Raw genomic sequence first — 26,049 nt, forward strand, 5'->3', positions numbered from 1 at the left:
TTATAGGCTACAGTGTGCGTCAAAATTTCAACGACCAGGCACGGCTACAGTAATAATGAGAAAGTAGTTTAATTGAGAGAGTAGCGTCATGAGGGCACCTGCCATTTGGAAAATATAGGCTAATCCCTGTGCGCAGTGTGTTCGAACCTGGCTTCTAATATTGTGCACCCTTGCAGCAGTGCACACTTGAAAATGAACACTGTCATATTAGCGATATGAGTTATATACTGTAGGCCTACAGGAATACTCCCCTTTAAGAACGCACGAGCGTGAGCGTGGTAGACTTGGGCGTGTGTCGGCTAATAAAGCGTCACCTGACCCTGACCTAACACTGACTGCACTGAGGGAAGAGAGGACAGAACCGCAGACAGATAGACACTCTAAATAAACGAACGAGTGGATTAAATACACAATTATTTCCAACATCTCCATCTCATATAGTAGCCTATTCCGCGTCCTTGGATTGGTGCGCCGGTCAGTGTTGGCTACTGCCACAGGGGGAAGAGGCGCAACTGCTGTAGACAAAGAGAGAAGGGCAACGCGCCTATCAGACATTCCTGATCAGAAAAAAAGATCCGGTAGGAATATTTTAACCCACGAGCCGACAAGGACACTGTGCGTCATTACTACAAAACGGTTATTTTGAAAGCTCTACATTCTACCCGTGCATTTACCTCCTCCGGTTTACCGTTTTGCGTGGGGAGTGGAAACACTTGACCGTCAATTCGATGTTCCTGCAAAACGGATAAGAGAATATTCTGTGGATTTCTGATGAAGTTTGGACATTTGGCCAAATCCATTCATTCCGAGGACAAGAAGCGCTGCGCGGTCGCAACGTTTTCGATCTCTTGGTTGATTCTTTGTTAGGCCTATTGCTTTATTGCTGTGGTGCGAGGAAATATATTCTATTACCAGCGTAGTGTTACGTAAGAGTGGCGTTATCCAAGGTGCTGAACTGGACGTTATAACGGGACACAAGGCAAGGGAAGAGAGCAATCTTGCGTAAGTCTTACCATGTCAGAACACACATATAAACGTAACCTAATTATTTAATTTCAAATTATGTCTTTATTTATTTACTTGAGCTAATTTTGAAAATGTGTTACCCATTCAGAAGGTCACAGGCCTATCCGTGAGGGATTTAGAGAGGACCGCACTGCACTGGCATCGTTGATACCCGTATTCCTGTAGGAAGACCACCTTTTCATATTATTTTTTTCTCATTAGTGAAATAAGTTCTTCAGGTGGTCGACTACACGGGGAGAAAATGTCGGGGCAGACGCTCACGGATCGTATTGCCGCTGCGCAGTACCAGTTGACGGATCAGAGGTATCTCGCGCCGTCTGCAAAGCCACCACTCATGAGGTGATGGCGCCCAAGAAAAAGCACCTGGAATGTAAGAGCACTCCCATCCCCACCCTTTTCTGCATATATTGATATTTCGGGTCTTTAGGCCTACTCTCCAACTTGATTAGGATAGACATTTGTTTATTCAGAACTCACAGAAACACACACCCATACTGTAATCACACACACACTCACACACACACACACACACACACACACACACACACACACACACACACACACACACACACACACACACACACACACACACACACACACACACACACACACACACACACACACACACACACACACACACACACACACACACACACACAGAAAGGCAATATCAAGTGTAGAACACATGTCACTGCAAACTGCATCATTTGCATTAGATGTCTATGGACAATTTGTTCGACATTCATTAGAATGTCACTTTATATGTTAGGCAAATCTTCAACCAATGCATTACATTTCTATGTTCCTGCCCAGCATGTGGGCAGAGTGGTAACATTAATTGATGTTTCCATGGAGATGACCCCAATGGTGACCCCTAGTCATCTCACATGTGCAGCCCATAGTGATTGGAGAGAGAGGTGGTCATAATTCAAGACAGGCTGACACACACAGAGGCCGATAGTTATAATACACAATGCTCTTGTTCACTTGCCCTTGCACACTACCCCTCCCAAACTTCCCTTAACAGATCCTTATGGCAGGAACGCATTTCTTCAAGTTTTCACGGGCTGCAGTGGGAAGACTAAATGATTGATTAGGGGAATAGGAAAGCTGGGAGCAGGAGCGGGCGATAGAGAGGAAGCGAGAGAGAGTGAAGAGAGGGAGGGGAGAGAGAGGGATAGAAGAGAGAAAGAACCTAATAAGACCAGCAGAGGGAAACGAATAGAATGGGAGAAGCACAGGGACAAGACAAGATAATAAATGGGTACCCCCCACTCCCCCACTCCACGGGCAGGGTGTGGGACCCGTCCCGAGTCTGCTAGTTTTGTTATTGATTAGCTAAAGAGCTCCCTTACTTGGTTTCACAGGTATAGCCTACACACTATGCCGTACATCAATTGACAATGCACGGGCAACAACTAGAACACAGATATATGTATCCCGACTATAGATAGATAGGCCTTTACATCCAAGTTGGCTTATTAACCAGTAGACAATATTTCCTGCATCACCACAGAATTGCAACTTCATACCAAACAGCTCTGTTTCTATAAAGACACAGGTCTGCCTCATGACAAGACATTATTCATCACTGTCATTCGGCCTTGCAGCCTGAGTCAGACTAAACCAGTCATCCTCCGTTGCGTGGATGGGTGGTGTTCCACCTGGCTATGTGTGTGTGGTCAGGTGGCCGGCCTAGTCTTAGGCTAGGTCTAGCAGGACTCATGCCTTGTACTGTGTGATCCGCTCTCCACTGAATAATGCATTAATCAGCCAATGTCTGGCCTGCATTATTTACACAGCCAAAGGTGGCAATGCTAATGATAGAGTAGGCAGGAGACTGCTAGGGATTAGTTTAGCATAGCACAGACAGAGAGAGACAATTCACAGAATGGCTGTCAAGGGAAATACCTGAGCTCTTTAGCCAACAAATTATATTTGAATGTTTACTGTACATTTATAGGATTTTCATTTGATCACCCTGTTGCAGGAGAACTTTTATACTTCCTGATTTGTCCTTGTTTTGAAGATTGCTCATTAAGAAATGCTAGCGGCCATATGACTGATGCCAAAAAACGAGAGTTGTCTTGGGAAGTGTGGTTTGATGTGGGTGTGTTATGTTCACATATCGTACCTTGGCACCGTAGCAACAATATGGTCACTTCCTCAAAATAGTCACTTCCTTAAAATAGTCACAATTAATCCAAGATAAATTAAGAAATCTTTAATTAATTTAGACATTTTTGCAAAGGAAGTCTTAGTCATGCAATTGTACATAGCTAAGCTATTTGGTGCAGTATTTCTCAAGTGAAATTAGCATGAGGCCTCCCGAGTGGCACAGCAGTCAAAGGCATTACTACAGACCCGAGTTCGATCCCAGGCTGTGTTGCAGCCGGCCACGACTGTGAGACCCATGAGGCGGCACACAATTGGCCCAGCATCGTCTGGGTTAGGGGAGGGCTTGGCCGGTCGGGATGTCCTTGTCCCATCGCGCTCTAGAGTCTCCTGTGGCGGCCGGGCGCGTGCAGTGTTTCCTCCGACACATTGGTGTGGCTTGCTACCGGGTTAAGCGGGCAGTGTGTCAAGAAGCAGTGCGTCTTGGCAGGGTCGTCTTTTGAAGAGCGCATGGCTCTCGACCTTCACCTCTCTGAGTCCTTACGGGAGTTGCAGCGATGAGACAAAACGTCGGCTGCTGCTCTATTTTACTGCTGCTCTTTAATTACCTGTTACTTTCATTTCTTATTCTTATTCATTTTTTAAAAACTGCATTGTTGGTTATGGACTAGTAAGTAAGTATTTCACTGTAAGGTCTACGTAGCAGACAATTCTTAACAAAAGAACCCGCCCGGCCGGAGAGGAAGAAGGCAATGAATCCTCGAGACAGAGAGTATAGTTCACTCCCGAGGAGGAGTGGTCCCCGGAAGGAGACTACATGTTTTATTCAGCGCATGTGACTAATAAAAAGTTGATTTGATTTGGGCAGATGACGTGTGACATCCATAGGCATTTTCCCCATTACTTTTTTTCACGCCAATAGGCATGCACATTTATTTGAGTGCAATGAAAATGAATGGGACATATTGAGTATGTTTACATTCACAGTAATAATTTGACATTAAACTGATTATGTCAGTAGGCACATTATGCAGTAGTAATGTAAACACCTTACTCTGCTTATCCTAAATCGGCATAAGGTCAAAATCAAAGGAAGCATATGCAGAATAAAACACCTTGTTTTCAGGGCAATCTTTTGAATTACTAGGACATGTAAACACCTTCAATCGGTGTTCCAGCTGTGTATTTGATCTGCGCATGTGCTAGCACGTTAGGTTACAGATGTAACCTTGGTTCTCTGAGTAACGGGTTGCCAAACGACCTACAGGGAACTGCTTCCCCTTCACGCGATTTGATTGAGATGCTTAATATCAAAGATGTTTACAGCCACACCCCTACTTTACCCACATAACTTCACTCATAAAAAGGCTATTACTTCACTCGAACCCCATGGAGGTGGAGGAACGATATGAAAGCTTGGCGACCTGTTACTATACTCAAAGAATCAAGGTTACATCCATAAAAACGTGATTCACATCTATTTTAAATCAATAAAAGTTTTTTTAAAACAACAACAAAAAACGTTTTTTCCTTCACATTTTCAAAAACAGTCCATTTATATTTTCCAATGGAGCCATACAATTGGATGAGTTTCTTTTCACGCCTTAGTAGCCTTGTTTCACTGCCAAAAATCAAATTAAACCATCTAGTGTTCAGCTAAATAACAACACAATGTCACCTTCAATCGGTCTTCCAGCTGTGTATTGTGGGGGGGGGGGTCAAATAATTATAATAATCACAGTGGTTGTAGAGGGTGCAACAGGTCAGCTCTAGCATCATCATGTCCCATCATGTCCCAGGGTCGACCAGAAAATATTGTGTCAATACTTTGCCCCTTGATAACCAGGACACTTCTGTATGTTGTAAAAGCATTACATGGTCACTGCCCGTATCATTGCATAGTGCCAAAAATACACAAAAGTTCAGGGGCCTTACTTTAACAAAGTTAACCATTTTCACTGTAGAGTCCAAAACATCTTTCAAGCTGTCAGGCATTCCCTTGCAGCAAGAGCCTCTCGGTGGATGCTGCAGTGTACCCAAGTGGCGTAGGGAGCAAGGAGTAGCTGCTTGCATGCGTGTTACCACTCCACTATGTCTCCCTGTCATGGCTTTTCCGCAATCAGTACAGATACCAACACATCTTGACCACCGTAGTCCATTTGATGTCATAAGGCTGTTCAGTTCAGTGCTGTTCAGTACTTATATCCTCTCAGTACTCATATCCTCTCCTGTTGTCCTGGTTTCCAGTACCACCCATAAAGTTATTTAACTAGGTGAGTCAGATAAGAACAAATTCTTACTTACAATCACAGCTTACCAGGGAACAGTGTGTTAACTGCCTTGTTCAGGGGCAGAACATCAGATTTGTACCTTGTCAGCACAGGGATTTGATCCAGCAACCTTTCAGTTACTGGCCCAATGCTCAAACCATTAGACTACCTGCCGCCCGGAGAAAAGGCACTACTCCCAACATAAGTGAACCCCAAATCAATGTAGTTCTCATCATATTTACGACCTCTTCAATAGTTCAACATCCCTGTCCGTAGTTCAGTGCTTTCCTGGGTAAAAAGGGGGCAGTAGCTCTTCGGCTGCATCAGATTCACATGCTAGCTGGGCTAACAACATATTTTGAATTACTGATGCTAGCATTGGATGTGCTCGTGGAAGCAGAACAACTTGTGTCATCGACAGGTGCAGGTGTAGTATTGCTGGTAGTAGCAATACTACCAGTGGAGCTGATACGTGTCTCTATGGATGCAACCATTTATCAATTTTTTAGCAAATGCAATGAGCAGCAGCTACGTTTGGCTACATATTAACCATTAGCGGAATTCCCACGAGAGAGTAACAGAATGTGATTGGATGGTAATTATTTGACTAGGTATGACATTGTGTTGTTATTTAGCTGAACACTAGATGGTTTAATTTGATTTTTGGCAGTGAAACAAGGCTACTAAGGCGTGAAAAGAAACTCATCCAATTGTATGGCTCCATTGGAAAATATAAATGGACTGTTTTTGAAAATGTGAAGGAAAAAAACGTTTTTTGTTGTTGTTTTTAAAAAACTTTTATTGATTTAAAATAGATGTGAATCACGTTTTTATGGATGTAACCTTGATTCTTTGAGTATAGTAACAGGTCGCCAAGCTTTCATATCGTTCCTCCACCTCCATGGGGTTCGAGTGAAGTAATAGCCTTTTTATGAGTGAAGTTATGTGGGTAAAGTAGGGGTGTGGCTGTAAACATCTTTGATATTAAGCATCTCAATCAAATCGCGTGAAGGGGAAGCAGTTCCCTGTAGGTCGTTTGGCAACCCGTTACTCAGAGAACCAAGGTTACATCTGTAACCTAACGTGCTAGCACATGCGCAGATCAAATACACAGCTGGAACACCGATTGAAGGTGTTTACACGTCCTAGTAATTCAAAAGATTGCCCTGAAAACAAGGTGTTTTATTCTGCATATGCTTCCTTTGATTTTGACCTTACGCCGATTTAGGATAAGCAGAGTAAGGTGTTTACATTACTACTGCATAATGTGCTTACTGACATAATCAGTTTAATATCAAATTATTACTGTGAATGTAAACATACTCAATATGTCCCATTCATTTTCATTGTGAAAAAAGTGAAAAAAGTGATGGGAAAAATGCCTATGGACGTCACACGTCATCTGCCCAAATCAAATCAACTTTTTATTAGTCACATGCGCTGAATAAAACATGTGTAGACCTTACAGTGAAATACTTACTTACTAGTCCATAACCAACAATGCAGTTTTTAAAAAATGAATAAGAATAAGAAATGAAAGTAACAGGTAATTAAAGAGCAGCAGTAAAATAGAGCAGCAGCCGGCGATCCTCTGCACTGCCATGAGCAACTTTTGGCCAGCTGGCACATTTTGATTGGCTGCTGTCCGATTCAAACTGTAATCAGTTAAATGAAGAGTTGATGGGCTGCACACTTTTTTTCAATAGCATCATTTTTTATATTTGGGCTTGGGGAGGGTATCAAGTCAGTTCTAGTAAAAGGCTCAAGTCCAAGTTAAGTGACCAGTCATTGGTATTAAAGTCGAGTTCCAAGTCATCATATTTGTGACTCGAGTCTGACTCGAGTCCAAGTCATGTGACTCGAGTCCTCACCTCTGGGTGTTCCTTTTGTCCAGGTGGGAAAGGGCAGTGTGGAGTGCAATAGAGATTGCATCATCTGTGGATCTGTTATGGAGGTATGTAAAGTGGAGTGGGTCTAGGGTTTCTGGGATAATAGTGTTGATGTGAGCCATTACCAGCCTTTCAAAGCACTTCATCAATCAATCAATCAGTCAATCAATCAATCAATCAATCAATCAATCAATCAATCAATCAATCAATCAATCAGCTGATGTCACAAAGTGCTGTACAGAAACCCAGCCTAAAACCCCAAACAGCAAGCAATGCAGGTATAGAAGCACGGTGGTTTGGAAAAACTCCCTAGAAAAGCCGGGAGAGAGAGAGAGAGAGAGAGAGAGAGAGAGAGGAGTGGTCTGGAGACACTGTGGCCCCGGCCGACGATACCCCCGGACATGGCCAAATAGGCAGGATATAACCCCACCCACTTTGCCAAAGCACAGCCCCCACACCACTAGAGGGATATCTTCAACCACCAACTAACCATCCTGAGACAAGGCGGAGTATACCCCACAAAGATCTCCCCCACGGCACAAACCCAAGGGGGGCGCCAACTCGAAAAGGAAGATCACGTCAGTGACTCAAGTGACGCACCCCTCCTAGGGACGGCATGGAAGAGCACAAGTAAGCTTGTGACTCAGCCACTGTAATAGGGTTTGAGGCAGAGAGAGGGGAAGCCAGGCAGAGACAGCAAGGGTGGTTCGTTGCTCCAGTGCCTTTCTGTTCACCTTCACACTCCTGGGACAAACTACACTCAATCATAGGACCTACTGAAGAGATGAGTCTTCAATAACGACTCAAAGGTTGAGACCAAGTCTATGTCTCTCACATGGATAGGCAGACCATTCCCTAAAAATTGAGCTCTATAGGAGAAAGCCCTGCCTCCAGATGTTCGCTTAGAAATTGTAGGGACAGTACGGAGGCCTGCATTTTGGGACCGTAGCGTATGTGTAGGTATGTACGGCAGGACCAAATCGGAAAGATCGGTAGGAGCAAGCCCATGTAATGCTTTGTAGGTTAGCAGTAAAACCTTGCAATCAGCCCTTGCCTTAACAGGAAGCCAGTGTAGCGAGGCTAGCGCTGGAGTAATATGATCACATTTTTTAGTTATAGTCAAGATTATAGCAGCCATGTTTAGCACTAACAGAAATGTATTTAGTGCTTTCTCCGGGTAGCCGCAAAGTAGAGCAATGCAGTAGTCTAACCTAGAAGTGACAAAAGCATGGATTCATTTTTCTGCCTTATTTTTGGATAGGAAGTTTCTGATTTTTGCAATGTTGTGTAGATGGAAAATAGCTGTCCTTGAAACAGTCTTGATATGTTCGTCAAAAGAGAGAGGGTCCAGAGTAACGCAGAGGTCCTTCACAGTTTTTTTGAGACAACTGTACAACCACCAAGATTAGTTGTCAGATTCAATAGACAATCTATTTGTTTCTTTGGGACCTAGAACTAGCATCTCTGTTTTGTCTGAGTTTAAAAATAGAACATTTGCCGCAATCCACTTCCTTATGTCTGACACACAGGCTTCCAGGGAGGGACATTTTGGGGCTTCACCATGTTTCATTGAAATGTACAGCTGTGTGTTGTCTGCATAGCAGTGAAAGTTAACATGATGTTTCCGAATGACATCACCAAGAGATAAAATATATAGTGAAAACAATGGTGATCCTAAAACAGAGCCTTGAGGAACACCGACATTTACAGTTGATTTGTCAGAGGACAAACCATCCAGAGACAAACTGATATCTTTCTGACAGATAAGATCTAAACCAGACCAGTACATGTCCGTGTAGACCAGTTTGGGTTTCCAATCTCTCCAAAAGAATGTGGTGATCAATGGTATCAAAAGCAGCACTAAGGTCTAGGAGCACAAGGACAGATGCAGAGCCTCGGTCTGACGCCATTAAAAGGTAATTTACCACCTTCACATGTGCAGTCTCAGTGCTCTGATGGGGTCTAAAACCAGACTGAAGCATTTTGTACACATTGTTTGTCTTCAGGAAGGCAGTGAGTTGCTGCGCAACAGCTTTTTCAAAATGTTTTGAGAGGAATGGGAGATTCAATATAGGTCGATAGTTTAAAAAATATTTTCTGGGTCAAGGTTAGGCTTTTTCAAGAGAGGCTTTATTACTGCCACTTTTAGTGAGTTTGGTACACATCTGGTGGATAGAGAGATGTGTATTATATTCAACATAGGAGGGCCAAGCACAGGAAGCAGTTCTTTCAGTAGTTTAATTGGAATAGGGTTCAGCATGCAGCTTGAAGATTTAGAGGCCATCATTATTTTCATCAATGTGTTAAGAGATATAATATTACAAAACTTGAGTGTCTCCCTTGATCCTAGGTTGTGCAAACTCAGGACAACTGAGCTTTGGAGGAATACGCAGATTAAAAGAGGAGTCCGAAATTTGCTTTCTAATGATCATGACCTCTTCGTCAAAGAAGTTCATGAATTTATCACTGCTGAAGTGAAAGCCATCCTCTTTTGGGGAATATTGCTTTTTAGTTAGCTTTGCGACAGTATCAAAAATCAATTTTGGATTGTTCTTATTTTCCTCAATTAAGTTAGATAAATAGGATGATCAAGCAGCAGTGAGGGCTCTTCGATATTGCACAGTACTGTCTTTCCAAGCTAGTTGGAATACTTCCAGTTTGGTGTAGCGCCATTTCCATTCCAATTTTCTGGGAGCTTGCTTTAGAGCTTGGGTATTTTCTGTATACCAGGGAGCTAGTTTCTTACGACAAATGCTTTTTGTTTTTAGGGGTGCTGCATCTAGGGTATTACGCAAGGTTAAATTGAGTTCCTCAGTTAGGTGGTTAACTGATGTTTGTATTCTGACGTCCTTGGGTAGGTGGAGGGAGTCTGGAAGGGCATCTAGGAATCTTTGGGTTGTCTGAGAATTTATAGCACGGCTTTTGATGATCCTTGGTTGGGGTCTGAGCAGATTATTTGTTGCGATTGCAAATGTAATAAAATGGTGATTATGAGGAAAAACATGAAGATCCACAACATTTATTCCACAGGACAAAACTAGGTACAGACTGTGGCAGTGAGTAGGTCCGTAGACATGTTGGACAAAACCCACTGAGTTGATGATGGCTCCGAAAGCCTTTTGGAGTGGGTCTGTGGACTTTTCCATGTGAATATTAAAGTCACCAAAAATGTGAATATTATCTGCCATGACTACAAGGTCCGATAGGAATTCAGGGAACTCAGTGAGTAAGGCCATATATGGCCCAACAGTAGCTATAAAAAGTGGTTGAGTACATAGATTTGAGTTTGGGTTTATTTTATTTTTACAGGAACAGTGCACATTAATCAACATTTCAGTAAAAGTGCCCGGTTTTAGCCAGCCGGCTAATTTTCAACCGCAGTAAATTGAAATTTGCTATTGTAAATGTTAGCAACACCTCCGCCTTTGCAGGATGCATGGGGGATATGGTCACTAATGTAACCAGGAGGTGAGGCATCATTTAACAAAGTAAATTCATCAGGCTTAAGCCATCTTTCAGTCAGGCCACTCACATCAAGATTATGATCATTGATTAGTTCATTGACTCTAACTGCCTTGGATTTGAGGGATCTAACATTAAGTAGCCCTATTTCGAGATGTGAGTTAATAATGACAGGAATGGAGGTCTTTATTCCAGTGAGATTGCCAAGGCAACCACCACCATGTTTAGTTTTGCCCAACCTAGATCGAAGCACAGACACGGTCTCAATGGGGATAGCTGAGCTGACTACACTGACTGTGCTAGTGGCAGACTCCACTAAGCTGGCAGGCTGGCCATCTCATTGTGGATGTGAGTTTATAGCTACAGACATGAGTGCTATTGGTCGGTAGTCATTTATACAGGTTAGTTTAGTGTTCTTGGGCACAGGGACTATGGTGGTCTGCTTGAAACATGTTGGTATTACAGACTCGGACAGGGAGAGATTGAAAATGTTAGTGAAGACACTTGCCAGTTGGTCAGCGCATGCTCGCAGTACATGTCCTGGTAATCCGTCTGGTACTGCGCCCTTGTGAATGTTGACCTGTTTAAAGGTCTTACTCACATTGGCTGCGGAGAGCGTGATCACACAGTCTTCCGGAACAGCTGGTGCGCTCATGCATGTTTCAGTGTTATTTGCCTCAAAGCGAGCATAGAAGTAGTTTAGCTCATCTGGTACACTTGTTTCACTGGGCAGCTATCGTCTGTGCTTCCCTTTGTAGTCTGTAATAGTTTGCATGCCCTGCCACATCCGTCGAGCATCAGAGCCATTGTAGTATGATTCGATCTTAGTCCTGTATTGACACTTTGCCTGTTTGATGGTTTGTTGCAGTGCATAGCAGGATTTCTTATAAGCTTCTGGGTTATAAGAAATAAGTTACAAGAGTCCGCACCTTGAAAGCGGCAGTTCTACACTTTAGCTCAGTGTGAATTTTGCCTGTAAGCCATGGCTTTTGGTTGGGATATGTACGTACAGTCACTGTGGGGACGATGTCATCAATGCACTTATTTATGAAGCCAATGACTGAGGTGGTGTACTCCTCAATGCCATCTGAGGAATCCCGGAACATATTCCAGTCTGTGCTTGCATAACAGTCCTGTAGCTTAGCATCTGCTTCATCAGATCACTGTTTTATTGATCAAGTCACTGGTGCATCCTGTTTTAATTTAGCTTGTAAGCAGGAATCAGGAGGATAGAATTATGGTCAGATTTGCCAAATGGAGGGTGAGGGAGAGCTTTGTATGCATCTCTGTGTGTGAGGAGTAAAGGTGGTCCAGAGTTTCTTTTCCATCTGGTAGCACATTTAGCATGCTGATAGAAATTTGGTAAGACAGGTTTAAGTTTTCCTGCATTCTAGTCAACGACTACAAGGAGCGCCGTCTCTGGGTGAGCTTTTTCCTACATGCTTATGGCAGAATACAGCTCATTCAGTGCCGTCTTAGTGCCAGCATCAGTCTGTGGTGGTATGTATACAGCTACAAAATATACAGATGAAAACTCTCTAGGTAGACACTGTGGTCTACAGCTTATCATGAGATACTCTACCTTAGGCGGGGCAAAACCTCAAGACTTCCTTAGATATTGTACACCAGTTGTTATTTACAAAAATGTTCTGTCCTGCTTTTAACCAGCTAGCTGTATCTTGATAATGTCGTCATCCAGCCACGACTCCGTGAAGCATAAGATATTACAGTTTTGAATGTCCCGTTGGTACTTTACATTTGTTTTACTGCTAACTAAAAGACGCTGATCAGGAGGGATGGCGAACATATTGCATCTGAAACAGTTCTCAAAGTTGGATTTTCTAACAAAATAGGGGGTGATAAGGGATGAAAGACCAACACTTGAGCTTAAACGTTAGAATCCTGTTGCTGCAGGATTATTTTTCTTTGACAATATAGTTCAAATTAAGATCCTACAACTGTATATGTCTTCCCTTTGTTGTGACATATATATAGCTTTGGCTCTTGACTTTTCCAGGGCCATTCAACAAACTAGATGAATATAGGGCACCCTGTTCTCCCTATATTATTTTCTTGCCAAGTAGCTAATGCCCCCAAGGCAAAATTCAAGGCTTCAAACACCAAACATTAAATTAGGTCAACATTTTTAGGCAAGGGCTCCGCTTAACCTATGTTTATCAAGGGAAACACTGGTAGGGCATATTATTTGTCTTCTCCTCAGGGATAATGATATGGAAGGGTATCTCTACTTTATATATTATATATATTACATATAGTTTGCACTTTTATGTGTTTGCATAACACACATTCCACAAATAATTCCCTAGGCCTAGACAAAGACATGGACATGGAATAAGAATATTGTATATCTCATTGACACTTTGCCGGTGACATCAATTTGCCACTGTGATGATACATCAAACATCTCAACCCCTCTAGTCTTTGTGTGAAGCCATTCTTTTGGAGAATATAGAACTTGTTCTCCTTCGTCATTGTGTCATGATTGCTGACCCTTAAGGGGCAGTCCGGTTGCTGTGGAAACAGATTGGAGAGAGGCTCAGAGACTCCGGGGGTGATACTAATGACAAAGGGGGTTCTGGGTAGGAACAGTGGTGGACAAATGACTCCAGAGTGATATGACAGATAGTAATTTGAGGGAAAAACATACATATGCTTAGAATTACATTTTCTAATCAAATCAAAGTTTATTGGTCGCTACAAGGATTTGAAGGTGTTATAGGAGGTGCAACGAAATGTTAGTTACTAGCAGTACAGTAGAATGTCTCGCAAATACAACACACACACACACACACACACACACACACACACACACACACACACACACACACACACACACACACACACACACACACACACACACACACACACACACACACACACACACACACAAACAAACAAACAAACAAACAAACAAACAAACAAACAAACAAACAAACAACAAATAGAACAAATAAATCAAGAAATAGGCATCCAAATTAGATATATTAAAGTAGGCAGGTGTGAGAATCCATAATTTAATGTGTGATGTGTAGATGTAACAGTATAACTTTAGACCATCCCCTTGCCCATACCCGGGCGCGAACCAGGGACCCTCAGCACACATCAACAACAGTCACCCTCCGAAGCATCGTTACCCATCGCTCCACAAAAGCCGCGGCCCTTGCAGAGCAATGGGAACTACTACTTCAAGGTCTCAGAGCAAGTGACGTCACTGATTGAAACGCTATTTAGCACGCACCGCTAACTAAGCTAGCCGTTTCACATCCGTTACATAGAGGCAGTATATAATTAGGAAAAGAAAATGGTAAGCACAGTAATGTAACCTTTTGATTTCACCTCATTTTTGTCAGGATTTGGCCAGGGTTGTTCCGGTTTTTGGTCACTAGATGCCCCCATTGTGCCTTTTGACCTTTTCTTTTCCCTTGATCACCATTATTATTTGCACCTGTGCCTCGTTTCCCCTGATTGTATTTAAATCCTTTGTTTTACTCAGTTCTTTGCTCTGTGTTTGTATGTTAGCACCCAGCCCTAGTACTCTGTGAACTCTTGTTGATCCCGGTGGACTCTCTTGTGGAATTCTGTTTTTTGTTCTTGTTTGTTTGTTTTTTTAGTATCTTTTGAGGCTTTTTTCTTTCTTGTGGAATTCATTTTGAGGTTGTGGAGTTACATGTTTTCCTGAAGAACTTCACTTTTTACTTCATTAAATACACCATCTCAAGTACTGCTGTGTCTGCCTCATCTTCTGGGTTCTGCTGACTATTCGTGGCTCAGTTGGTTTAGTGACTGTTTCTCACTCTGGAGACCCGGGTTCGTAACCGGGTCCTGACAATTTTAACATTCTGTCGTAAAGAGCACATGTTCAACTTGCAATTTTGCAGGTACAGTATATTTGGACGAGCCATGTCGAGAATACAGTATACAGTATACATACACAGAGCATAAACAACAATATACAGTATAAACAGAATATGAGCTGACAAACGTTCAATGAGTCTTTATACAATGGGTGGGTCTAATCCTGAATGCTGATAGGTTAAAACCGTATTCCAGCTGGTGTCTATTCCATAAATTACTACTGGCTAAATCTATGACATTAAAATGCCTATTTACTCTGTTCCATCTGACTGCGCAATCCACCGTCTCATCAGCCCAACCAGGCAATTCATAAACTTGACTTCCAACTATAAAAAAGCATCTATCTCACATTTCTTTTAGACTAACATTTAGTTTTGAACAGCAGAGATTTGTATAACCTTGCTGTCTGTCTCTCTGACATTTGCAACATTGTTTCAATATTCCAATTCGATCTCCAGCTGTCCAATAGTAATGGACGTGTCGTTCTCAGCCAGTCGAAATAATGAAACAACTGGCATCATTTTTATGGATATATACAAAGACATGTCAATTGAAAAAAAGGGCAAATGAAACGAAGGTCACTAGTTTGCAGTCTTTCCAGCTTCAGTTTGAAATGATTGTGTTAGCTGTGTTTTGTGTTGTTGGCTAGCTCCTCTGAACAACAGTTTCCTGACGAGTGAGCACAATTTCTATACCAGGCGAAATCAGAAGTGAGTGCTACAGGGCGGTAGTCATTTAGCTCAGTTACCTTAGCTTTCTTGGGAACAGGAACAATGCTGGCCCTCTTGAAGCATGTGGGGACAGCAGACTGGGATAAGGATTGATTGAATATGTCCATAAACACACCAACCAGCTGGTCTGCGCATGCTCTTATGACGTGGCTGGGGATGCCGTCTGGGCCTGCAGCCTTGCGAGGGTTAACACGTTTAAATGTTTTACTCACGTCCGCTGCAGTGAAGGAGAGTCCGCAGGTTTTGGTAACGGGCCGTGTCAGTGGCACTGCATTGTCCTCAAAGCGGGCAAAGAAGTTGTTTAGTCTGTCTGGGAGCAAGACATCCTGGTCCGCGACGGGGCTGGTCTTCTTTTTGTAATCCGTGATTGACTGTAGACCCTGCCACATACCTCTCGTGTCTGAGCCGTTGAATTGCGACTCTACTTTGTCTCTATACTGACGCTTAGCTAATTTGATTGCCTTGCGGAGGGAATAGCTACACTGTTTGTATTTGGTCATGTTTCAGGTCACCTTGCCCTGATTAAAAGCAGTGGTTCGCTTTCAGTTTTGCGTGAATGCTGCCATCAATCCACAGTTTTTGTTTTGGGAATGTTTTAATAGTTGCTGTGGGTACGACATCGCCGATGTACTTGCTCGAATCAGCGTATTTGTCAACGTTGTTGTTTGACGCAATGTGGAACATATCCCAGTCTACGTGATCGAAGCAATCTTGAAGTGTGGAATCAGATTGGTTGGACCAGCGTTGAACAGCCCTGAGCGCGGAAGCTTCCTGTCTATAGGCTGGAAGCAACAAAATGGAGTCGTGGTAAGCTTTTCCCGAAGGGAGGGCGGGGGAGGGCCTAATATGTATTGCGGAAGTTAGAATAACAATGATCCAGGGTCTTACCAGCCCTGGTTGCACAATCGATATGCTGATAGAATTTAGGGAGTCTTGTTTTCAGATTGGCCTTGTTAAAATCCCCAGCTACAATGAATGCAGCCTCAGGATATGTGGTTTCCAGTTTACAGTCAAATGAAGTTCGGGGCCATTGACGTGTCTGCTTGGGGGGGATATATGCGGCTGTGATTATAATCGAAGAGAATTCTCTTGGTAGATAATGTGGTCAATATTTGATTGTGAGGAATTCTAAGTCAGGTGAACAGAAGGACTTGAGTTCCTGTATGTTGTTATGATCACACCACATCTTGTTAATCATAAGGCATACCCCCCCCCGCCCTTCTCCTTACCAGAAAGATGCTTGTTGCTGTCGACGAATTTGTCAAATTTAGGAAAATAAAAAAACAATACCTTATGTACATAAGTATTCAGACCCTTTGCCATGAGACTCGAAATTGAGCTCATGTGCATCCTGTTTCCATTGATAATCATAGATGTTTCTACAAGTTGATTGGAGTCCACCTGTGGTAAATGTAATTGATTGGACATGATTTGGAAAGGCACACACCTGTCTATATAAGGTCCCACAGTTGACAGTGCATTTCAGATGAAAAACCAAGCCATGAGATCGAAGGAATTGTCCGTAGAGCTCCGAGACAGGATTGTGTCGAGAGACAGATCTGGGGAAGGTTACCAAATGATTTCTGCAGCATTGAATTTCCCCAAGAACACAGTAGCCTCCATCATTCTTTTATAAATTTGCCATTCATTCTTAAATGGAAGAACTTTGGAACCACCAAGACTCTTCCTAGGGCTGGCCGCCCGGCCAAACTAAGCAATCAGGGGAGAAGGGCCTTGGTCAGGGAGGTGACAGAGCCCCAGAGGTCCTCTGTGGAGATGGGAGAACCTTTCAAAAGAACAACCATCTCTGCAGCACTCCACCAATCAGGCATTTATGGTAGAGTGGCCACATGGAAGCCACTCTTCAGTAAAAGTCACATGACAGCCCGCATGGAGTTTGCCAAAAGGCACCTAAAGGACTCTTAGACCATAAGAAACAAGAGCCTGGATGAAAACCTGCTCCAGAACAGCCCAAATACAGGCATGCCAAGCTTGAAGCTTCATACCAAAGAACACTTGAGGCTGTAATTGCTGCCAATGGTGCTTCAACAAAGTACTGAGTAAAGGGTCTGAATACTTACTGAAATGTGATATTTCAGTTTTTAGTTGTTTTATATACATTTTTGTAAATGTCTAAAAAACTGTATTTCTTTGCCATGATGCGGTAATGTGTGTCGATTGATGATGGATTTAAAAATATATATATTTTGGAAAAATTCAAGGGGTCTGAATACTTTCCGAATGCACTGTGCATTGAAACTAGTTCAATGGAGTTTGCCCTTTCCCTGTAGTGCTGCACTGAAACAGCTGAGAAAAATGGGTCACGTGACTCGTGTCATTGCTAGATGCAGGCCTCGCTCTGCTCTGTTGCCAGTGAATTCACGATAAAGAAACAAATTCGTTGTTTTATTGAAAGCGTATGAGCGAATGAGATATTACAAAAAAAAGTACTGTCAGTTTTGATTCAAGAAATGTATAGTAATATTTTTACGTAGCAGGGTCTAAGCCACGAGGGCTCACATGCGCAGTTGTTACCCATCTCCGGTGCTGTGCCAGTCTGCTACATAAAATAATGATCTAAAATGTTTTATGTGGAAAAGAACACATTTCCCGACTCAAAGCCAATAGTACTTTAGACAAAAATTGCTTATTTGGTCATACACTTTCAATAAAACAACACATTTGTCCATATTTCGCATATTTCTGAATCATGAATTCACTGGCAACGGAGCAGTGAATTCAATTCTCTCCCTGTAGTGCTATACTGTAGTGTTTCAGTATAGCACTACGGGGAGAGAGAGGGGGAGAGGGGAAGCTCCCAAGCTCCATGAACTAGTTTCAATGTATGGAATCACTTGGGAGTTTCTGTATTTTGGGTAAACTTCTCCTTTAATGATCTTCTTGACCTTCCTTTGACAACTAGTGCTGTAAATGTCCTGGAGGGCAAGCAGAGTGCCCCCGGTGATGCGTTGGGCTAACCCCACCACCCTCTGGAGAGCTATGCTGTTGAGGGCGGTGCAGTTGCTGTACCAGGCAGGGATTCAGCCCAACAGAATGCTCTCAATGGTATATAAGTTTGTGAGAATCTTAGGGGCCATTCCAAATTTCTTCAGCTGCCCGATGTTGAAGAGTCACTGTTGCGGCCTCTTCACCACCGTGTCCGTGTGGTGGGACCATCTCAGGTCCTCAATGATGTGCACACCAAGGAACTTGCGGCTCATGGATGGGGGTGTTCTCCCTTTTCTGTCTGCTGTCGTCCACGATGAGCTCCTTATTTTGCTTCACATTGTAGGCTGTCTAGTGTTGGTAATTAGGCCTACAACTGTTGTGTCATCAGCAACAAGGTTATTATAGTAAACAAAAACTGAAACTAAAATAACAACTAAAATTAGAAAAACTATTTAGGAAACTGAAATAAAAGCACTTGAAAAACAAAGTATTCTAAATATATATTTGACAGCAAAACGAACAAAAATAAAAACCATCATGAATTATGTTTTTATAGATTTTTTTTGTAATTATGCATATTTTTTTATAATGGACATTTCGTGCTTCTGAATCTGGTGGGTAAATGCTGCCAGGAGATCGTGATGTTTCAAATAGGCCTAACTTGTGCATCACTATCACTAGCTCTCACTAGCTAACAGGGAAGATATTCCGAAGGCGAGCATGGCTGGGCTAAAACAGCTTGTGAAGTAGCTGGAGCTTTTCACAATCCACACCGACCAACTTCAAACTGACAGCCAGTCGTTGTCTGATGTGGTGCTGTGGTTTCTGAACCTTGATGCACACTTGCAGTCAACTTGTAGTCGACTTGGACTTGTAGTCAACTCTGAGCTATATGGGGTTACAAAGACATTGAAGATGTAGACCTATGTAGTCTGTGATGTGACAGGAATCAATGGTGTAGTGGTCAGTGTAGCCTCAGGCATGTTTCTATGCATGGACACATAATATTTGTGCGTGGATGTATTTATGTGTGTAGGCCTTTTCAATGATCCAGTCAGTCAATGAATTAGTCAGTCATTGTTGCTGGAGCTTGTCCAGAGCTGATACCTCTGGATATTGATTCTATCTGTCTGACTGTGACTGCCGATATATATATAATATATAATATAATATATATGCCATTTAGCAGACGCTTTTATCCAAAGCGACTTACAGTCATGTGTGCATACATTCTACGTATGGGTGGTCCCGGGGATCGAACCCACTAGCATGGCGTTACAAGCGCCATGCTCTACCAACTGAGCTACAGAAGGACGAAGTTGACTACAAGTACAAAGTTGCCAAAGTATTTGAAATTGTTACAAACAAGTGAAGGATGGAATTATGCTTCAATTGAAAACCGAGATGACTGCATTGAAATACACTGAGTATACAAAACTTGAAGAACACCTCTTCTTTCCATGCCATAGACTGACCATGTGAAAGCAATGATCCCTTATTGATGTCACTTTTTAAATCCACTTCCATCAGTAGTGATGAAAGGGAGGAAACAGGTTAAACAATGATGTTTAAGCCTTGAGACATGGATTGTGTTGTGTGCCATTGAGGGTGAATGGGTAAGACAAAATATTTAAGTGCCTTTTGAACGGGGTATGGTAGTAGGTACCAGGCTCAGCAGTTTGAGTCAAGAACTGCAACACTGCTGGGTTTTTCACACTCAACAGTTTCCTGTGTGCATCAAGAATGGTCCACCACCCAAAGGACATCCAGCCAACTTGACACAGCTGTAGGAAGCATTGGGTCAGCATCCCTGTGGAACGCTTTCGATACCTTGTAGAGTCCATGCCCTGACGAATTGAGGCTGTTCTGAGGGCAAAAGAGGAGGGTGCAACTCAATATTAGGAAGGTGTTCCTAATGTTCGGAATACTTATTGTATAAATAGGCTACATGGGCTATATAGGCTATTTCAATCATATTGAAATATATTTCATGTTCAATCAATTGATTTATATTTAGCAACTAAGCTACTGTTTGTCATTTTTGCCTCAATGTGTTTCATGATGTGTGACAACACGAGCGCAATGATGTGCACAATCTGTGCTTTAATGCATTATTATTGGGTAAGCATAATAAGCAAACCTCCATATATCTCTAGGAGCTGATCTGTCATCAGTATTGTGGAATCATTCTAATGTTAAGGTAAGATTTGAATGGATAAAGCTGATCAGAGAGCAGCACTGCTTTTCTTTCCATCCTATCAGTATCAACACATGGTCTAACGACGCACTTAGCAAACATTCTCTCTATGTGCTTGGGAAACACTCTTAAAAAAGTTTGTTTGTACATAACGATGCATCCGGTAAGATGATCGTAATTCTTAAGTTACATCGCAACTGTCGAACGAGGCCCTGGTGTTTGAGTATGAAGACACACACACACACACACACACACACACACACACACACACACACACACACACACACACACACACACACACACACACACACACACACACACACACACACACACACACACACACACACACACACACACACACACACACACACACTCGCACACGCACGCGCACGCACACGCACACACACACACACACACACACTCCTGCCTGCTGTGAATTACTGAAGTAGTCTTTATTTTGATCAGTCAATCATCATTAGACTTACACACACACACTGCTCTGTGGTGCAGGTGTGAATGTGATGGGCCACACATATTCTTGTTGCTCTCCATTAACATTTAAACAATACACACATAAACAACACACAACAGGGCTGTCTGTTGAGATGGAGTATATGGTTGAGCTGTGGTGTAAACAGAGCAGGGACAGGGACTATCCAAACAGGATATGATGTAAAGCGTGTCAGGTGCATAGAGGAATAATGACATCAGTTGTCAGTCCTGTCACTGTACTGTGATGTTATTAAGATCATTCTAGGAAGTGACAAAGAGATTATCTGCTAAATATCTCAGATGTGACTCTATAAACAGTCTGTACATCCTTCAACATTAGACAAACACTGGACACAAAAGCTGTTAACAGGAGACGGTATTAGCACATCATGGTTTGTGTGTGTGTGTGTGTGTGTGTGTGTGTGTGTGTGTGGCTGTGGGGGGAGGGGTCACCACACCAGTCCCCTCACCAATGATATTATCCTGTGGACAAAGTCCCTGCCCCTCTATCTTTAATCCTGAAATGACCAACAAGCCTTCCTCTTCATGCATTCAATCATGCACACCTCTTCATGCATGCAGTATCGTCAGTATTGGAGAATAATGTATTATATTGCAGCCTTCCAGCTTTTGACAGGACAGAAACATGGTTTGGCTATGCTTGTAGCAACCTTCCCTATCCTAGAATGGATGGTTGGTGGACACAGTGACATCATGCCCATAGGGGGCACAAAGGCACGTGGCCCCTCAAAAATGTCAGATGTTAAATGAATTACTTAACTGAATTTTTAAACCCACGTATTATAATTTTCTATTTTTTATATGTCAGCAGTATTTTGCAGGGGGCACACTGACTGGACCAGGCAGCTAGAACCCCCCCATGCTCCCTAGTAAGTGTCAGGACCCGGTTACGAACCCGGGTCTCCGGAGTGAGAAACAGTCACTTAACCAACTGAGCCACGAATAGTCGGCACAACACAGAAGATGAGGCAGACACAGCAGTACTTGAGACTGTGTATTTAATGAAGTAAAAAGTGAAGTTCTTCAGGAAAACATGTAACTCCACAACCTCAAAAGGAATCCTACAAGAACAAAGGTAATCCTCCAAGACAAAAAAGGTAAATCCACAAGGTGGAAGGTAAAGCACAAAAAGCCTCAAACGATACTCAAAAAACAAACAAACAAACAAGAACAAAAAAAAACACAGAATTCCACAAGAGAGTCCACCGGGATCAACAAGAGTTCTCAGAGTACTAGGGCTGGGTGCTAACATACAAACACAGAGCAAAGAACAGAGGAAAACAAAGAGTTTAAATACAATCAGGGGAAACGAGGTACAGGTGCAAATAATAATGGGGATCAAGGGAAAACAAAAGGTCAAAAGGCACAATGGGGGCATCTAGTGACCAAAAACCGGAACAACCCTGGCCAAATCCTGACAGTAAGTGGTTCTTTCCAAGGTGCACGGAGAACAGAGATGCCTAGGCAGGATGCTAGATACTCTAGTTTGTGCGGTATCACCAGTGGAGGAGGTGAGAATGTAGAGTGAAACACAGCATTTGATTTCATTTGAGCTGCTGGTGATGTTCAGGAGGTATGTTTGTTTATGAATGTGATCAAGCTGTGTAGCCTATTGGTTCCATCTTCATAAATAAATACAACTAAAATGTTTTTGTTATTTCTCTGTAATACCAATAAGGAATAGTCTGTAATAAGACAACAGCATTTTTTCCAAATTTCTCCAGGCCCCCTCCATCCTCTCGTACTTTGTGCCCCCTCTAACATAATAGGTGCATGATGCCCCTGGGTTGCCATTTGTGATCATTTTGAATTTTTATTTACCTAGGCAAGTCAGTTAAGAACAAATTCTTATTTTCAATGACAGCCTAGAACAGTGGGTTAACTGCCTGTTCAGGGGCAGAACAACAGATTTGTACCTTGTCAGCTCAGGGATTTAAACTTGCAACCTTCCGGTTACTAGTCCAACACTCTAACCACTAGGCTACCCTGCCACTCTTAAGTTACATCGCAACTGTGGAACGAGGCCCTGGTGTTTGAGTATGAAGAGACACACACACACACGCACGCACGCACATAGTCACACACATGGCATGAACACACACACAGTCCTGTTTTTATTGCTATAGATGTAACTTAAGATAACAATAAAGGCCAGATGATATCTCCAATCCGCCTCTCTCTCTCTCTCTCTTCCGAGCAGCTAGTCTGTCACAAACTATCTCCCAGAGTGCTGAGTTGACGTGTTTCAGAGGGAATTGCGCTCTTAGTCAGACTTGTCTGTCTGTCTGAGTGGCAGTGTCTCTTCTATGGGGGAGATCATGATGACAAGGCACTATTTCTCATTGTGTATTGGATCCTCTCTACCACTGCTTGTGTGTGTGTGTTTTTTTTTAGGCTTTGAATGTGTGTCTTGACTCTTAAATATACGTTTGCAATGCTTAGCTCCATGAGGTACATATTGAAGTGAAGAACTCCAAGGGTATTTTAGTGCTTTTACACATTCCAGTAGCAGAACCAACATCCATACCCAAGCGCACACACACACACGGACACACGGACACACAGAGACACACAGATGCATTCACACACAGACACAGGTAATGACACACGCACACATAATACACAGCCCGCACTCATACTCCAAATCCACAAAGCGTATGAATGGAGCAGTCTGGAGACTGAAGCAAACTCATTTGACCTGATGCGAGGCTGGATTCAGCTACGGCAGCGCATTTCATATTTCTTGGGCCAGCTTGTCTTAAGACTTTAAATACTTACTCATCATGATTTTACAACTCTGGATCAAAATGAATCCTGCTATATTCCACTCTCTCAAAATGGCTGACTGTTTCACTGCTCGTGAATCAATAACAGTACAGTTTCACTGATTCTGAACCTAACAGCCTCCCCCCAATACAAACTAACCTCTTTATGTGTTTCAGATCTGATCTCAGCCACCAATGCGACCAATGTGAACATCCCTCAGATGGCTGACACTCTGTTTGAGAGGGCCACCAACGCCAGCTGGATTGTCGTCTTCAAGGCCCTCGTCACCACACACCATATGTGTGTCCATGGCAATGAGGTCAGAGGACAGTAATTTAGTACACCACCACAATAAAATAACATTTTACTGTTTCATAACCACGGACAGCTGTCCATGGTGCTGAAAACAGTGCTATTTGGAATGCTGCTCATTCTGAAACATGGTTATCAAAAAAAAGTGTGCATGTCAAGAGCTATTTTTACATGCTTTTCCACACTTTGCAATATATACTCTCGATTTTGGACTAACATACTAGTATTCAATTTGTAGTTGATTATTTCAGTGAATATGCCTTTATTTTCTTGCTGTTGTTTTTTAGAATGGTTTTGCCATGTCAGCCCATTTCCTTCTGTTTCCTCAGAGGTTCATCCAGTACTTGGCCTCCAGGACCGCTCTGTTCAACCTCAGCAACTTTATAGACAAAACAGGTTCCAACGGTAAATGCACTTCCTTTCCAAAAAATGTGTTTGTGTACAGTGCTTTTAGAAAATATTCAGACCCCTTGACTTTTTCCACATTTTGTTACATTATAGCCGTATTCTAAAATGGATTAAATCGTTTTTTCCCCTCACCAATCTACACACAATACCCAATAATGACAAAGCAAAAACAGGTTTTTAGATATTTTTGCTAATTTATTACAAATAAAAATGGAAATATCACATTTACATCAGTATTCAGACCCTTTACTCAGTACTTTGTTGAATCACCTTTGGCAGTGATTACAGCCTCGAGTTTTCTTTGGTACGACGCTACAAGCTTGGCACAACTGTATTTGGGCAGTTTATCATACTCTTCTCTGTAGATCCTCTCATGCACTGTCAGGATGTATGGGGAGTGTCGCTGCACAGTTATTTTCAGGTCTCTCCAGAGATGTTCGATCGGGTTCAAGTCCGGGCTCTGGCTGGGCCACTCAAGGACATTCAGAGACTTATCACGAATCCACTCCTGCGTTTTCTTGGCTGTATGCTTAGGGTCGTTGTCCTGTTGGAAGGTGAATCTTTGCCCCAGTCTGAGGTCCTGAGCGTTCTGGAGCTTTGCTCTGTACTTTGCTCTGTTCTTTCCCTCAATCCTGACTAGTCTCCCATTCCCTGCTGCCGAAAAACATCCCAATAGCATGATGCTGCCAGCACCATGCTTCACTGTAGTGACCACCATGTTTCCTCCAGACGTGGAACATTCTCCCATTTCCACAGAGGAACTCTTGAGCTCTTTCAGAGTGACCATTGTGTTCTTGGTCGTCTCCCTGACCAAGGCTCTTCTCCCTCGATTGCTCAGTGTGGCCAGGCGGCCAGCTCTGGGAAGAGTCTTGGTGGTTCCAATCTTCTTCCATTTAAGAATTATGGAGGCCACTGTGTTCTTGGGAACCTTCAATGCGGCAGAAATGTTTTGGTACCCTTCCCCAGAATTGTGTCTCGACACAATCCTGTCTCGAAGCGCTACAGACAATTCCCTCGACCTCATGGCTTGGTTTTTCCTCTGACATGCACTGTCAAGGTCTGTGCCTTTCCAAATCATGTCCAATTAATTGCATTTATCACAGTTGGACTCCAATCAAGTTGTGGAAACATCTCTAGGATAGTCAATGGAAACAGGCTTCACTGAGCTCAATTTTGAGTCTCATAGCAAAAGGGTCTGAATACTTATGTAAATAAGGTCTTTATGGGGTATTGTGTGTAGATTGATAAAGATGTTTATTTTTATTTAATCCATTTTAGATTAAGGCTGTAACATAACACAATATGTAAAAAGTGGGTCAGAATACTTTCCGAAGGGGTCTGAATACCTTCCGAATGCACAGTATGTGTGTGTGTGTGTGTGTGTGTGTGTGTGTGTGTGTGTGTGTGTGTGTGTGTGTGTGTGTGTGTGTGTGTGTGTGTGTGTGTGTGTGTTGGGGGTGTGAAACGGGTGGATTCCCTTCCAGTTGAGAGCATAAACAGATGTAGTAGATCCGATGTGAGAGGAGCAGAAGGAG

The 26,049-nt window shown here is 42.7% G+C and overlaps 1 pseudogene across 1 annotated transcript in view; it reads left to right on the forward strand.

Annotated features, from left to right (window-relative positions):
* Window positions 1–130: 130 nt before the first annotated feature.
* Window positions 131–26,049, forward strand: part of LOC123995177 — a 43,671-nt pseudogene continuing 17,752 nt past the window's right edge. Inside the window, exons 1-4 of the transcript XR_006831787.1 lie at window positions 131–1,002; window positions 1,228–1,396; window positions 23,971–24,113; window positions 24,436–24,511. The product of XR_006831787.1 is annotated as a clathrin coat assembly protein AP180-like (transcript). The remainder of the gene's footprint in view (window positions 1,003–1,227; window positions 1,397–23,970; window positions 24,114–24,435; window positions 24,512–26,049) is intronic.

Source organism: Oncorhynchus gorbuscha, linkage group LG14 (genome assembly GCF_021184085.1).
Source record: "Oncorhynchus gorbuscha isolate QuinsamMale2020 ecotype Even-year linkage group LG14, OgorEven_v1.0, whole genome shotgun sequence".
NCBI lineage: Eukaryota > Metazoa > Chordata > Actinopteri > Salmoniformes > Salmonidae > Oncorhynchus > Oncorhynchus gorbuscha.